This window comes from Nyctereutes procyonoides, unplaced genomic scaffold (genome assembly GCF_905146905.1).
Source record: "Nyctereutes procyonoides isolate TBG_1078 unplaced genomic scaffold, NYPRO_anot_genome, whole genome shotgun sequence".
NCBI classification, from domain to species: Eukaryota; Metazoa; Chordata; class Mammalia; order Carnivora; family Canidae; genus Nyctereutes; species Nyctereutes procyonoides.
In genome coordinates this window covers 60,592,809-60,608,547 of record NW_026575020.1, presented here as the reverse complement: position 1 = coordinate 60,608,547, position 15,739 = coordinate 60,592,809, and the positions used below count along the sequence as shown (strand labels likewise).

General features: G+C 45.8%; 1 protein-coding gene across 1 annotated transcript in view; it reads right to left on the bottom strand.

Moving 5' to 3' along the window:
• Window positions 1–15,739, bottom strand: part of FOXK2 (forkhead box K2) — a 71,362-nt gene that overhangs the window by 33,083 nt on the left and 22,540 nt on the right. The window lies entirely within an intron of this gene.

The window sequence follows — 15,739 nt, the reverse complement described above, 5'->3', positions numbered from 1 at the left end:
GTATCTCCCAAACCATGATCCTTCAGCACAGCACACAACATTCACCAGCCAGCAAGGCTGAATCCTGCTGTGGTAACAAATGGCCCCCAGATCTCTGTAGCTCACAGCAAAGGTTTGGATCTAGCATCTGACACTCACACTACACAGCAGCTGGTCTGCTCCACATTCATCTCACTCTGGGACCCAGGCTACTGTGGTGGCCCCATTTAAGAAACTGCAGTCCCAAGGCAGAGTGAAAAAACAGAAGGCAGGAGCTGAGTCCCAGAGCCACACCTGCAGTCAATGTGCAGAAGGGGCCCATGGGAAGGACCTCCTCCACGTTAGCAATCCCAAAGAGGGGGTCTGGAAATCGTTTCAAACCCTTTCACCTACACAACTAACCACAGAGACACGAGGCTGAATTGCTGACCTGTTTTCAGGGGAAAAAAATGAGAGACCAGTTACTCTAAGTCATTCACCTATAACAAGTGGCAAAGATAATCTACTGTGAAGGGGAGAAAAATCTCATAGTTTAATCTCACAACTGGCAAAGGAAAAGGCTGTGTTGATAAAAACGTGTTTTACAGGGCGGACAGCGCTCTGAGACCATCAATGACGTGTGAGCGGCAATGACCACCCAGACGGTGGAGGCAGGGACACCTGGCACAGGTGGCTGAGCTCAGGTCACAATCTCACAGCCATGCATCGGGCTCTGCACTCAGTGGGGAGTCTGCTTCTGCCCTTCTCCCTCTCCCCACCTGAAAGAGAAAGGAAGAAAGAGGAAGGAAGGAAGGAAGGAAGGAAGGAAGGAAGGAAGGAAGGGAAGGAAGGAAGGAGGGAGGAAGGAAGGAAGGAAGGAAGGGAGGGAGGGAGGAAGGGAAAGAAAGGAAGGAAAGGAGGGAGGGAAAGAAAGAAAGGAAAGAAAAGGAAGGGAGGAAGGAAGGAAGGAAGGAAGAGGGCAGCCCCGGTGGCGCAGCGGTTTAGCGCCGCCTTCAGCCCAGGGCATGATCCCGGATCGAGTCCCACGTCAGGCTCTCTGCATGGAGCCTGCTTCTCCCTCTGCCTGTATCTCTGCCTCTCTCTGTGTGTGTCTCTATGAATAAATAAATAAAACCTTTTAAAAAAAAAAAAGAAAGAAAGAAAGAAAAGGAGGGGGGGAGGAGGACGAGGACGAGGACGATGACAGCAGCAGAATCCTCTACATGTGAGGAGACCTGTGGACCTTTAGGCCTGGAAGGTGAGAGGTGGAAAGAGGAAACCAGTGCAGAGACTCCCCAGGAGCCCAGGACGTGTGGCACTCACACCCTGGGGGCAGTGAGGACAAAAAGGGGACGGGGTTTGGAAACAGAAATATGCAGCCTGTGGATACACTGCTAAGCATGGGCTGAGGGAAGACCTCAGGATGCTCAGGAGACAAGGGCACCAACTACTAGGATGGGGGTGGGTGAGAAGCAGGTTAGGTGGACACATGATATGTGACGTGTCCCTTAGCCACACCACAGGGAGAGGTCTCCCAGCCCTTAGTGAAGCCGGCTGGACACACACCCCAGTGTCTTCAGCACAGAGATGGCACCTGTGCCACGTCCCAGAAGAGAAGGAGCCTGAGAAACTCAGCCAGCAGGTGCGGCAAGAGAACCACCTTAGGGACTCAAACAAGCATTCCTTCAAAGAAGCATCACTAACATAAGAGTTTAAAACGGGTTCCGGTCCCAACTGAGCCCTGACAGCAAGCCATACTGCTTTTTTTTTTCCTGCAAAAATGGAAGACAATTACTCAGCCTGAGCCCCGAGGAAGACTGAAGCTGAAGAGACACTTCTGTTCACCACTGTCTTCCGCCAGTCTCCTCGACTGTGTGAAACATGGAAACGTACGGTGCCGCCTTTCCTGAATCATCGCCCCCACCCAGTCAAACCCCCTACTCATCAGTCACCCCCTACCCTACGCTGCCTCTGCCATGAGCGAGGAACAACGTGCCCACGCCACGGTCAGTGCTGCCGACAGGCCACCGGGCCGCCACCACCAGCAGCCTGAGGTGGCCCGAGTCTGGCGGGCACTCCTCCACCCCAGAGGAAGCAGAGGCTACTCACAGGGCACAAGTTGTAAGTACAGAGCTTGACCAAGTTTGAGACAGTTTAGAACAATGAAAAATACACTGGAAAAAAAATAATCAGAAACCCAAAGTAGTCTATACTTTTGTCACACCTCAGCAATGAAACTCAAGCAACACCTATCGCCTCAGCCTGAACTTCCTACCCTGCAAACTGCTAGAACACTAGTTTTCCATGAAAACCTCTGAAATGTGATGCGATGGTGCGCATTACAGCAGGCCGGGCTGTCCCAGTCCTGATGAGGTCCAGGTCCAGCAGGATCCTCTCCTCAGAGCATAAACCTGTCGCTTCAAGGAGACGCCTGCAGCTGGGGCTCGGGACCTGCCTGCCGAGCCCGATCTTTAGGTGAAGCACTGTACTGCCATGCTTCGCTCCAAAATGACTTAGAAACTACACAGCTTATGATATAAAGCCCTTACATAGGAGGGGCCGGCTGTGGAGGCACATGCCGGCTCAGCCACACGCGTGCTGTGCAGAAGGGCCCGCAGAGGCGGCTTAATGTTCCACTACCAACATCTTGAAATCCTCAAGAATTTCATTTCTGAATTTATGTTTTGTAAGTGAAGCCCAATGACACATGGAGTACAGGCTCGGGGCATGGAGCCCCAGCTCACCCACATCTTGTCCTCCTGCACCAACACCTCTCCCATGACCATCCTCTGTCCCAGATGGGGTCTGGAAGGGACAGGTGCCCGAGAGGGTCTGCACTTCCCCCTCGAGTGCCCCCTGCCCAAGAAAGCTTGATGTTAAGTAACAAATGAAAACACCATGGCAGGCTGAGAAAGACCACAGAAGAAAAGAAGAGGCCTTTTCCTGTTTTCTCAGTCCACATTTTTTTTTAAATTTTTTTATTCATTTATGATAGTCACACAGAGAGAGAGAGAGAGAGAGGCAGAGACACAGGCAGAGGGAGAAGCAGGCTCCATGCACCGGGAGCCCGACGTGGGATTCGATCCCGGGTCTCCAGGATCGCGCCCTGGGCCAAAGGCAGGTGCCAAACCGCTGCGCCACCCAGGGATCCCATCAGTCCACATTTTCACTGCACCGGAGCCCAACTATTATGGGCTGGCCCCGTGTCCTAAGATATTAGATGTTAGGATGGTGCACTTCCAAAGGCAGACCTGGAAGTCTGGTACCCACATATCTGGAAGCCTCAATTCAAGAAACACGGCTGACCCAACTTCGGGCACTGGTGCTGGATTTCCAGCAATACACTCGAGCAGCAGCTTCACAAGTTGCTGCCCAGTGTTTGAGTTTTTCCTTGATTTTTTTTTTTTAAAGATTCTATTTATGAAAGAGACAGAGAGAGAGAGAGAGGCAGAGACAGGCAGAGGGAGAAGCAGGCTCCCTGCAGGGAGTCCAATGTGGGACTCCATCCCAGGATCCCGGGATCACACCCTGAGCTAAAGGCAGATGCTCAGCCACCCAGGCGCCCCTTTTTCTTGGTTTAGAGAAGAATTGTGTGTGTGTTTTGTCACTCCTCCTACTCTCCATTTGCTGTCAGGGGAAAGGCCGACTCAGACGAGAACATTCATTTAAGATCCTGATGCCAGTCTGGGGGTGAGGCTGGCAGATGTTGGTATTGTTGACTCTGATGCTCTGTGCTTCCAGCAGCCTTATAAAACATGATACAAATTCTACTTTAATTTTCAGTATGTAGGGCAGCCCTGGTGGCTCAGTGGTTTAGCGCCATCTTCAGCCCAGCGCCTGATCCTGGAGACCCGGGATCGAGTTCCACATGAGGCTCCCTGCATGGAGCCTGCTTCTCCCTCTGCCTGTGTCTCTGCCTCTCTCTCTTTCCCTGTGTCTCTCATGAATAAATAAAATCTTTTTTTAAAAAAAATTTCAGTATGTAATCCTCAGTCATTCAGGACACGCTCCAGACTAATGGGGACTTGTATTAGTTGTGAGAAGTAATCCCAATAGCAGCACTCTCTTGCCTGAAAGGATACATCCACAGCTTTTGGTGCAGATGGCTGGGTGGACTCTGGCTGTCTCACTCATGGTAGCAGCCGACAAGTGCACTGAGCATACAGGAGGTGCTCAATGAGAAGCAATATTCCTCTGAAGTGGGACTGCTTTTGAGATTACTCTATCCCAAACTTGCCCAAATACACTCATGTTGAGACCAGAGTAGGCTCCCCAACAAACACATGTTGCCCAGATTTAATTCATAAGAGAAGAGAAGCCCTGGAGCAGTGCTTGGACTTCTACCCTGTACTCAGTTTATAGCAATCCCTTCTGCTAATGCAGAAAACCAAGAGCCTCCAAATCTTTTTTTATTTTTTTATATTTTTAAAAAGATTTTATTTATTTTTTCATGAGAGACACACAGAGAGAGGCAGAGACACAGGCAGAGGGAGAAGCAGGCTCCATGCAGGGAGCCCAACATGGGACTCAATCCAGGATCATGACCTGGACCAAAGGCGGCACCACACCGCTGAGCCACCCAGGCTGCCCCAAATCTCTCTTTTTTTAAAGATTTTATTTATTTATTAATGAGAGGCACACAGAGAGGCAGAGACACAGACAGAGGGAGAAGCAGGCTCCCTGAGGGGAGCCTGATACAGGACTTAATCCCAGGACCCTGGGATCATGACTTAAGCTGAAGGCAGATGCTCAACCACTAAGTCACCCAGGTGCCCCTGATTGTACATGTTTAAGTGAAAACTTAAGGAGTCAACAAATGAATATGTACAATATATGAATAAGCCACCAGGAAATGAAAAGGCAGGGACACCTAGGTGGCTCAGTCGGTTAAGCATCAAACTCTTGATTTTGGCTCAGATCATGAGCTCAGGGTGGTTGAGATCAAGCCCTGCTTAGGACTCTGCACTCAGCAGGGAGCCTGCCTGAGATTCTCTCTCCTTGCCTCCCACTCTCTCTCGGGTTTTTTTTTTTTTTTTTTTTTTTTTTTTTTGACAGAGAGAGAGAGAGAGAAAAAAAAAGCATGAGCGGGGGAAGGAGCAGAGGAAGGAGGAGACTCCCTGGTGAGCAGGCTTCACAGGGCTGGATCCCAGAACCCTGGGATCATGGCCTGAGCAGAAAGCAGATGTTCCACCAACTAAGCCCCCAATGCCCCCCACTTTCCCTCTCTTAAAAAAGGCAAGGAACCAAACAGGAGGAATATTTGTTAATACACAAATGCAAACAATCTGTGTTCACGATACATAAAATTCAACAATTAAGAACACAAACAACCCATTAAAAATGGTCAAACAGGGGATCCCTGGGTGGCTCAGTGGTTTGCCACTCGCCTTCAGACCAAGGTGTGATCCTGGAGTCCCGGGATCGAGTGCCATGTCAGGCTCCCTGCATGGAACCAGAGCATACCACTCTTGATCTTGGGGTCATAAATTCAAGCCCCACATTGGGCCCAGAGTTACTTAAAAAAAAAGGATACAAGAATGGCCAACAAGTATGGAAAAAGATGCTCAACATCATCAGTGAAATGCAAATCATCCAGAATGAAATACTACTACACATCCAATGAATGGCTAATATAAAAAGACTGACAAAACCAAGCACAGACAAGGATACAGAGCAACTAGAACTTTCCCACAATGCTGGTGGAATACAAAACGGTGGGACAGCTTTGGAAAAGTTTGTCAGTTTATTTGGCCAAGAGAAATGAGAGCATCTGTTCATACAAAGACTTGTTCATGAATGTTCACAGATGCATGATTCGGAATAGTCCAAACTGGAAACTGCCCAGGTAACCAGCAACTGGTGAATAGATCAAAGGTGGTATGTCCATACAAGAAAATACTTCTCAAATACCACTCAATAATCACAAAGGAAAAATTGCCCAAATAAGCAACATGGATGAATCTCAGAAAGGTTAATCAGAAAAGATAAACTGAACGAGTATATCTTTCATGATTCAATTCGTAAGAAATCCTAGAAAAGATAGGACTAGTCTACAGTGACAGAGGCATATGAGTGACTGCCCATTTTCAGCGGGACAATAAGGCAAGACTGCAAAGAGCCAGGAGGAAGATCCCGGAGAAGAGACATTCTGGTATTTTGACTGGAGTTTTGGTTCCGTAGGTGTATACATTTGTCAAAACTCTTTGAAAAGAGCTTTGTCTTATCCTATGTAAAATATACCTCAAAATTATTATTTTTTGTTCATCAAAAAAAAATCTGGCAACAATATATTTATATATGTATAAGCTATGCTATAACATAGTTTATATCATACACTAAACAGCAGAAAATAGCAAACAAATGGGATCAGAAAAATAACAAGTATATTTTCTTCCTAAACTCTAAAAGATCAACTCGATCTCTTTCTGGGGTGCACACACCAACTCTGGAGACTAATATACTAGAGACATTGTCACATTTGTTTTACCTGTGAATTTCCACACACATACTCTGGTTTCTCTTCAGATCGTATGAATCTTTCACCTGAAGTTCCACGCACAAGGAATACAATGCCTAGATTTATGGGAGGTTCCCCCCCAATTTCACTGAAATATAATTACAATATAACATAGTATAAATTGGGGTACCTGCGTGGCTCAGTGGTTGAGCATCTGTCTTTGGCTCAGGTTGCGATCCCCAGGTCCTGGGATGAAGTCCTGCATCAGGCTTCCCATGGGGAGCCTGCTTCTCCCTCTGCCTATGTCTCTGCCTCTCTCTGTGTGTCTCTCATGAATAAATAAATAAGGGCAGCCTGGGTGGCTCAGCGGTTTAGCACCACCTCCGGTCCAGGGCGTGATCCTGGAGACCGGGGAGTCCCGCGTCGGGCTCCCCATAGGGAGCCTGCTTCTCCCTCTGCCTGTGTCTCTGCCTCTCTCTCTGTGTCTCTCATGAATAAATAAAATATTAAAAAAAAAGAATAAATAAAATCTTTTTAAAAATGGTATAAATTTAAGGAATACAATGTAATGATTTGATATTGTGTACATTTGATATGGCTATACTACAAAATGATTACTACAAATAAGGTAAGTTAACATCTATAACCTTGGTTACAATTTTATGTGTATGGTGAGAACTTTTAACATCAATTCTAACAACTTTCTTTTTTTTTAATTATTTATTTATTTATGATAGTCACACACAGAGAGAGAGAGGCAGAGACACAGGCGGAGGGAGAAGCAGGCTCCATGCACTGGGAGCCCGACGTGGGATTCGATCCCGGGTCTCCAGGATCGCGCCCTGGGCCAAAGGCAGGCGCTAAACTGCTGCGCCACCCAGGGATCCCAATTCTAACAACTTTCAAATATACAATAAGATATTGTTAACTACAGATAGACACTATGCTGTACATTATATCTTCAGAACTTATAACTGGAAGTGCCTACCCTTTGACCACCTTCACTCATCTTCCCCACCCTAGGATTGTATATTCTAGATCAATAATAAGGCTGCCAATGACATAGTAGTAAGAGAGATCACTGTATTGACTTCCTTGTCAAATGATGAGATTTTATGTATGTTTGACTCTGGGGTAAGGCATTTTATCGGTAGGGCACTTTATAAAAAGATTAATTTTGACTTTATAGGGACACAGAAGCATAACCCAGAAGGGAATGGCAAGGACTGCTTTCTGAACAGGCAGCTCTCACATGGGGTTACCCTCCACCACACTGAGGTGCTTCAATGGTGAGCCCATGCACAAACATTTACACTTTCCCTTGTCAGGTGAGCTACACACAAGAGATGTACATCAGCTGAACCTGCAGGAAAGCGTTCTGAAAATACTATGTTGAACTGCCAATAAGCACATGAAATGATCCTCAACTCATCATCTGTCCTCAAGAGAAATGCAAATTATAACCACAAAACACCACCACTACACATCCACTAGGAAATCTAAAATGAAAAAGAGAATGCAACACTGATGAAGCTGTGAAGCCACCCAAACACTCCCTTACATGGTGTTAATGGAGTATAAACTGTACAAAGCATCTTCCAAAGTGGTTGCACCTATGAAAGTTGAACATATGCACATCCTGTGAGCCAGCACAGCCATGGAGCCAAGAGTACACCCAACAGAAATGTGTGTGCTCCTCAAAACACAGCTACAGTAATCGAAAAATTTCAATTACAAAAAGTCTTCCAACTTACAAAAATATCTAGAAAAACTCATGGCAGCACGGTCCATTATAATAGACCAAAATAAAACCACCTCAACTATAGCAGAACAAACTGTGGTATACTCACAGTACTGAATACCTTATGGCAATGAGAATGAGTGATTAACAGCTAAGTACAAATATATGGGCTAATCTCACATTTTATTCAGTGAAAAGCCAACAGCACTCTCTGAAGTCCATGTATACGAAGTTCAAAAGCAAACAAATCCACCTCTGGTTTAGAATTCAGGACAGTGGTTCTGTGGTTGGGAGGGGTCCTTGTGGGGTGCTGATGATACATGCAACGTTTCTTTTTTTTTATTTTTAAAGATTTTATTTATTTATTCACAATAGACACAGAAAGAGAGAGGCAGAGACACAGGCAGAGGGAGAAGCAGGCTCCATGCAGGGAGCCCAATGTGACTCAATCCCGGGACTCCAGGCACCGTGGGCCAAAGGCAGGTGCTAAACCTCTGAGCCACCCAGGGATCCCCCATGCAACGTTTCTTAACTGGGGGCAGATTACATGGTAGGTTGTCATTAAGCTTTACACTTAGATCTGTGCACTTTTCTGCATGTGCATTGCACTAAAACAACAATGACAATTATGGAAGATGACAATCAAGAATTTACTTGCAAGGTCCAGGTGAGAAATCACTAAGTCAAGAGCTATGTAGAAGAGGGAAGGGTAAGGGACAAGTGTGAGAAATGTCCAACTGAACTGACTGAGACAGACGTAATTCCACCAATGTAGAGAAGCAGAGTAGACCAAGGAAAGGCTTGAACTCCACCACCCTGAATGGACCACACTGGCTCAGATGAGAAAAGGAGCGCACCTGAAGTAGAAATAGCAGGACTGCAGATTCAGAGCTGGAGGCTTTCACGCTACAGAATGAGGATAGACACCTGTCAGCATCTTGCTCCTCATAACCCTACTACAATGACTTGCCGCCAAGCAGCCCTACACCCCATACAGGTCCACAATCCCCTGTTCACAAATTCTAAGAGACAAACAGCTCCAAAAACCCTGACCTGAAATCGTCTGGCAGCCAATTCTGACCCAAACTGAGAGAGAGCTAATTATAGCCTTTAATTATCCTGCTTAGAATATTCATGTATTTCATGACAGAAATCTTAATGTGTTGAATTACAGGGTGCTAAGAGTGTGAAAAAATATACAGTACACACAATGTACTACTTTTCTAAGATCTAAACTACTCTGATTCTGGAACACGTCTGGTTCCACGGGTTGAGGATGGGATCCATGGGTTGAGGGTGGGATCTGTATATGTATATGTACTGCCTGTTGGCTATGCATTGTGCCATTTCCCTATGAATTTCTCTAAAAAATTCTAATTTGTTTGAGGGGAAATCAGATGGCTTGCTTCAAAAAGAACAACTCCACTAAGCTATTGTCTAGAACAGAATATCAATTAATATTTGTGTTGTCATTAATAGGCAATGAATGCACATACATAAAATGTAAAAGCTACCAAAGGGTGAAAACTAAAAACAGCAAAGATTCCATCCCTCCTACAGCATTCCCACTGCTCTGGTTTCTAAATAGATCTCAAAAATAGATCCCAGAACTATTAAACTATTCAAATAAACAAGTAAATAAGCAAACCCTGAGCTCCAAGCAGACAAATAGTGTCTGCCTCTCTGCTCACAACCATTTCCCTACCTCCCCAACATAGAACCCCCACAAGAGGCTCTTACAAAGCCTTCTTAAGAAGGATTTGTCTATATGCAACAAGTTTTTTTCATCTACTGCCTCACTGGCAACTAGAATCCCATTTCTGGGTCACGTTTGACCCTCAATAATTGGATCAGCCTCCATAAATGACCAAACTACAATGCATTTTTCTTTTTTAAAAAGACATTTCATCAGGAAATCCTGACACATGCTACAACACAGATGCACCTTCAGGACATTACGCTATGTGAAATAAGCCAGATACAAAAGGACAAATAACTGTATAATTCCATATGAGATCCCCAGAGTAGTCAAATTTATACAGACAAAAGTAGACTGATGAGGCTGGAGAGGGGGGCTGGGAAGAAGGGAAATAGATGTTATTGTTTAATGGGGAACTCTTTTCTTTTACAAGAAAGAAGTTTAGAGATGGATGATGATGGCAGTTACACAGCAATGAGAAAGTGCTTAATACCACTGAGCTGTACATCCAAAAAGTGGTTAAGATGGTAATTTTTTTTTAAGGTAGGCTCAACACCCAGTAGAGAGCCCAACATGGGGCTTGAACTCACGACCTTGAGATAAAGACCTGAGCTGAGATCGAGTCCGCGCTTAACTGACTAAGCCACCCAGGCACCACTAAGATGGTAAATTTTATGTAATGTGTATTTTACCACAAAAATTTTAAAAAAATCTATAAAGAGCACTTACAAAATTGTGTCTGAAACATGGTGAGCAACTCATAGGTATTGTTTCTTTCCTTCCTTTTAAACAAAGACATTTTATCAAGAGAATGAGAAGATGAACCAGACTAGAGGAAATACTTACAGAAAACATAATTGATAAAGGACTGTTACTAATTATAAAGAAGTCTTAAAACAAGAAAACAACTCAATTTAAAAATGAGCAAAAGATCTGAACAGGGATCCCTGGGTGGCGCAGCGGTTTGGCGCCTGCCTTTGGCCCAGGGCACGATCCTGGAGACCCGGGATCGAATCCCACGTTGGGCTCCCGGTGCATGGAGCCTGCTTCTCCCTCTGCCTATGTCTCTGCCTCTCTCTCTGTGTGTGTGACTATCATAAATAAATAAAAATTAAAAAAAAGTAATATATTAAGATCTGAACAGACACCTCTCCAATGAAAATACAGATGGCGGGATCCCTGGGTGGCGCTGCAGTTTGGCGCCTGCCTTTGGCCCAGGGCGCGATCCTGGAGACCCGGGATCGAATCCCACATCGGGCTCCCAGTGCATGGAGCCTGCTTCTCCCTCTTCCTGTGTCTCTGCCTCTCTCTCTCTCTCTCTGTGACTATCATAAATAAATAAAAAAAATTAAAAAAAAAAAGAAAATACAGATGGCAAACACATATAAAACGATGCCCCACATCATATATCATCAAGAAAATGCAAATTAAAACAATGAGATATATACAACAAAATAGATGTATCTCAAATACATCATGCTGAGTGAAAGAAGTCAGACACAAAGTAGCATATGCTCTATGATTCCACTTATATGAAATTCTAGAACAAGTAAAATCAATCTATAATGACAGAAAGCCCATTAGACACTGCCTGGGGCTAGAGGTTATAAGGAGACAAAAAGAAACTTTTTGGGGGTAAAGGAAATGTTCTATATTTTGATGATAGTGGTGGTTATACAAGTATATTGTTTGTCAAAACTCAATATTTATACACTATTGGTGTATTTTATTCTATGCAAATTATGTCCTAATGAGTATGATTCAAAGAAAAAAATTGAAAAACCATCACACACCTATTAGAGTGACTAAAATTTGCAACACTGACAACACCAAGTGCTGGCACGGATGCAGAGCCACAGAAGCTATTGCTGTGGTAGGAATGCAAAGACAGTTCAGCCACTTGGAAGACAGTCTGTCAGTTTCTTAAAAACTAAATAGACTCTTACCCTATGATCCAGCAACCTCTTTGGTGCTTACCCAAAGGAGCTGAAAATGTGTCTACACAAAAACCTGCACATGGATGTTTATAGCAGCTTTATTCGTAACTGCCAAAATTTAGAAGCAACAAAGATGTCCTTCAGTAGGTGAATGGACTGTGGGACATTCTGACAATCGAGTATTATCAAGCACTAAAAAAGAGAGCTTTCAAACCATGTGAGGCCGTGGAGGAAACGTAACTGCATGTTACTAAGAGCAAGAAGTCGATCTGGAAAAGGCTGCAGAGTGTACGATTCCAGCTCCGTGACATTCGGGGGGGCGGGAGGCAGACATGAGACAGTGAGACAATCAGGGATGGAGCTGGGGAGGGGGCGGTACACAGGGCAGTGAGGAGTTTTAGGACAGGGAAACTATCCAGCCCAAAAGGGTGGACGCACGTCGTCACACACGTGTACAAACCCGTAGAGTGCACAGGAGCAGGGGTGAGCCGTGATGTGTGCCATGGGCTCTGGGTGATTATGACCTATAACAAATATACTGCTCTGATAAGGATGCTGATAGTGGGGAAGGCTATCCCTGTGGAGCAGAGGTGCACAGGAAATCTCTGTGTCTCCTGCTCAATTTTGCTATGAACTTAAAACTGCTCTAAAAGTCTATTACCAAAACAACAAAAAAAGACATTTCAAAATATTTTTTTTTTACAGTTTATTTATTTATTTGACAGGGAGAGTGCACAAGCAGGGGGAGCAGCAGGGAGAGGGAGAAGCAGACTCCCTGAGATCATGGCCTGAGCCGAAGGCAGATGCTTAAATGACTGAGCCACCCAGGTGCCCCTCAAAACATTACTCTAACAGCATGTCCAGTTTTATTTAGCTGGCACTTCCAAACAGTTAAAGGGGGAAATAGATTTAGAAAACACTGAACCCGCACATGGGAAATGATCTCTGACTTGTAATGGGGGTGCGTCCACTCTGGCAACATTATGTCTTTAAATTCACTCAAGCGGTTTAACTGACTTCCTATCTCCTTCCCAGGTAAATAACCTTAAGAGTAACCAGAGAGTTTTATTTTTTTATTTTTTTAATGTTTATTTATTTATGATAGTCACACAGAATGAGAGAGAGAGGCAGAGACACAGGCAGAGGGAGAAGCAGGCTCCACACAGGAAGCCCGAAGCCGGACTCGATCCTGGGTCTCCAGGATCACACCCCGGGCTGCAGGCGGCGCCAAACTGCTGCGCCACCGGGGCTGCCCTAAAGGTTTAAATATCTTTTTTTTTTTTATTTTTTTTTATTTATGATAGTCACACACACACAGAGAGAGAGAGAGAGAGAGAGGCAGAGACACAGGCAGAGGGAGAAGCAGGCTCCATGCACCGGGAGCCCGACGTGGGATTCGATCCCGGGTCTCCAGGATCGCGCCCTGGGCCAAAGGCAGGCGCCAAACCGCTGCGCCACCCAGGGATCCCTGCCCTAAAGGTTTAATTTAATAAACAAAAACGTTTGTTAGACATTTAGAATCTACAACTACTTTTTTTAAACCCTAACTCCAGGGCAGCTCAGGTAGCTCAGCAGTTTAGCGCCACTTTCAGCCCAGGACGTGATCCTGGAGTCTCAGGATCGAGTCCCACATCAGCCTCCCCGCATAGAGCCTGCTTCTCCCTCTACCTGTCTCTCTCTCTGTGTGTCTCTCATGAATAAATGAATAAAATCTTAAAAAAAAAAAAAAAAAAGAAAAGAAAAAAACCCTAACTCCATTAAGTTGCTTATTTCGGAAGTACTTTCTATTTCTTCAGAACACGCCTCTCCCCTTTCCCTCCAACAGAGGCTGGCCAGGCTGCCAGGAGGAAGTCAGTCAGCAAAGCCAGAGACGCACACGCACACCAGCATGCACCCAGTGCCTCAGAAGATCCCAAGGGGCCACTGTACTCTGGCCAACACAGTATTAACAAATAACATGCTTTTCCACTCAGCAAGCCCAGGTGCCCAGCGCCAGGAAAGCCACTCATGGCTCACCTACTGGTATGTGCCTTATGCTGTCACTCTTGTCAGTGACATAAACAATGAGAGAATACACGACAGAATGAAGTGCCAACTTGATAATTATTTGTGCATATGTGGATTCTCTCCCTGCCATGGTGCCATGAAGAGACAGACAAGGAAAGATTATGCTGATTGAGAGGAGGCAGCCCTCACAGCACTGCTGGGCACACAGGAGGGAGGAGAGGGTAGAGTCAGTGCAGGTCCCCGGGACGGCTCTGGGCCTGGAGAACACACCCCAGGGAGGGCAGCCCGGGTGGCTCAGTGGTTTAGTGCTGTCTTCAGCCCAGGGTGTGATCCTGGAGACCTGGGATCGAGTCCCACGTTGGGCTCCCCATATGAAGCCCGCTTCTCCCTCTGCCTGTGTCTTTGCCCCTCTCTCTGTGTGTGTCTCTCATGAATACATAAAATCTTTAAAGAGAGAGAGAGAGAGAGAGAGAGAGAGAGAGAGAGAGAGAGAGAACACACCCCAGGGGGAGAGGCATAGAACTCAAGGGAATAACCACACTCCCCTGGTATGGACCAGCTGGAGAGGGTGGGAAGGCTTCAATTCAATTAGCTGCAGAGGGATACATACCTACAACAGAAAAACATGAACAAAGGGAAGGAATGGGGAGACGACACAAAGGTTAAAACCATCAAACTGAAATCTCTTCCAATCCAAACCATTTCAGATTTTCCATTTCAAAAGGGAATAGCTTTCGGTTCTGTATTTTACCATGAACTAGATAACATTATTTCGTTGGGCATGGCCCAAGATTCAGCCATCCCTGCTGTGTGCCACGGTTAGTGTTTCGGAGCAGGTTCTAGAGTCTTCACTCATGCTTCCGTATGGTAAATACCTGTCACCTGGGTTACCCACCATCCAAACATCTTTCCTATTTGAGAGAATACCCTAGAATAAGTAGTGCCAGGGCCCACCTCCTACATCAGAAGCAGAGGGGTACAGATGTTCTGTCCCACAGCTTGCTGGCCTTAGAGCCCGGGCATGTGACCCAGGCCCTACCAAATCAGTAGTATTGTGGTGGGCTATTCATACAAAAAGATTGTTAAGGACCAACACGGTATGCTTCTAGCCTATTCAGGGTGCTGTGAATCTTCTGCACCCATGGCACAGGCAAGCATAACTCATGGCAACCACATCTCCAGACGATGGCAGCTGGCCTGGCTAAGAGAGGTTGGGAGAGCTGAGCAGCTGCAGGGGGACGTGAAATCACATGGTGGAAGGGCAGCTCCCTGACCAGCCAGCCAGATTAACAACACATTAAGGGCTGCATGTCCCTGGGGACTTGAGGCCCGGAGAAGGACCCGCACAGGCCACACTGCCATCAAGAGATCACAGAAACCTCACACAAACCCAAATGGAAGCAGAGCCTACAAAAACCACCCCTTTATCCCTCAAAACCCTCAATGTCATGAGAAACAAATAAAAGCTGATTAAGAGGTCCAAGGAGCCCCAAGGATTAAGGGACATGGCGGCAGTCTGTGTGGAACTCGGGACCAGGAGAGGCAGTACTGGGGTAAATGAGAACAATGTACATGGAGCGTGGACTAAATACAAATGTCATATCATAATTATTTTTCCTAGGCAGCCCGGGTGGCTCAGGGGTTTAGTGCCACCTTCAGTCCAGGGCCTGATCCTGGAGCCCTGGGATCGCATCCCACATCAGGCTTCCTGCATGGGGCCTGCTTCTCCCTCTGCCTGTGTCTCTGCCTCTCTCTCTCTCTCTCTGTCTCTCATGAATAAATAAAATATTTTAAATAATAAATAAAATAAAATTTAGCATTTAGGGGCACCTGGCTGGCTCCATCAGAACATACAACTCTTGATCTCAGGGTTTTGGGTTTAAGCTGAGTGTAGAGATTACTTAAAAATTTAAAAGATTGGGGGTCCCTGGGTGGCTCAG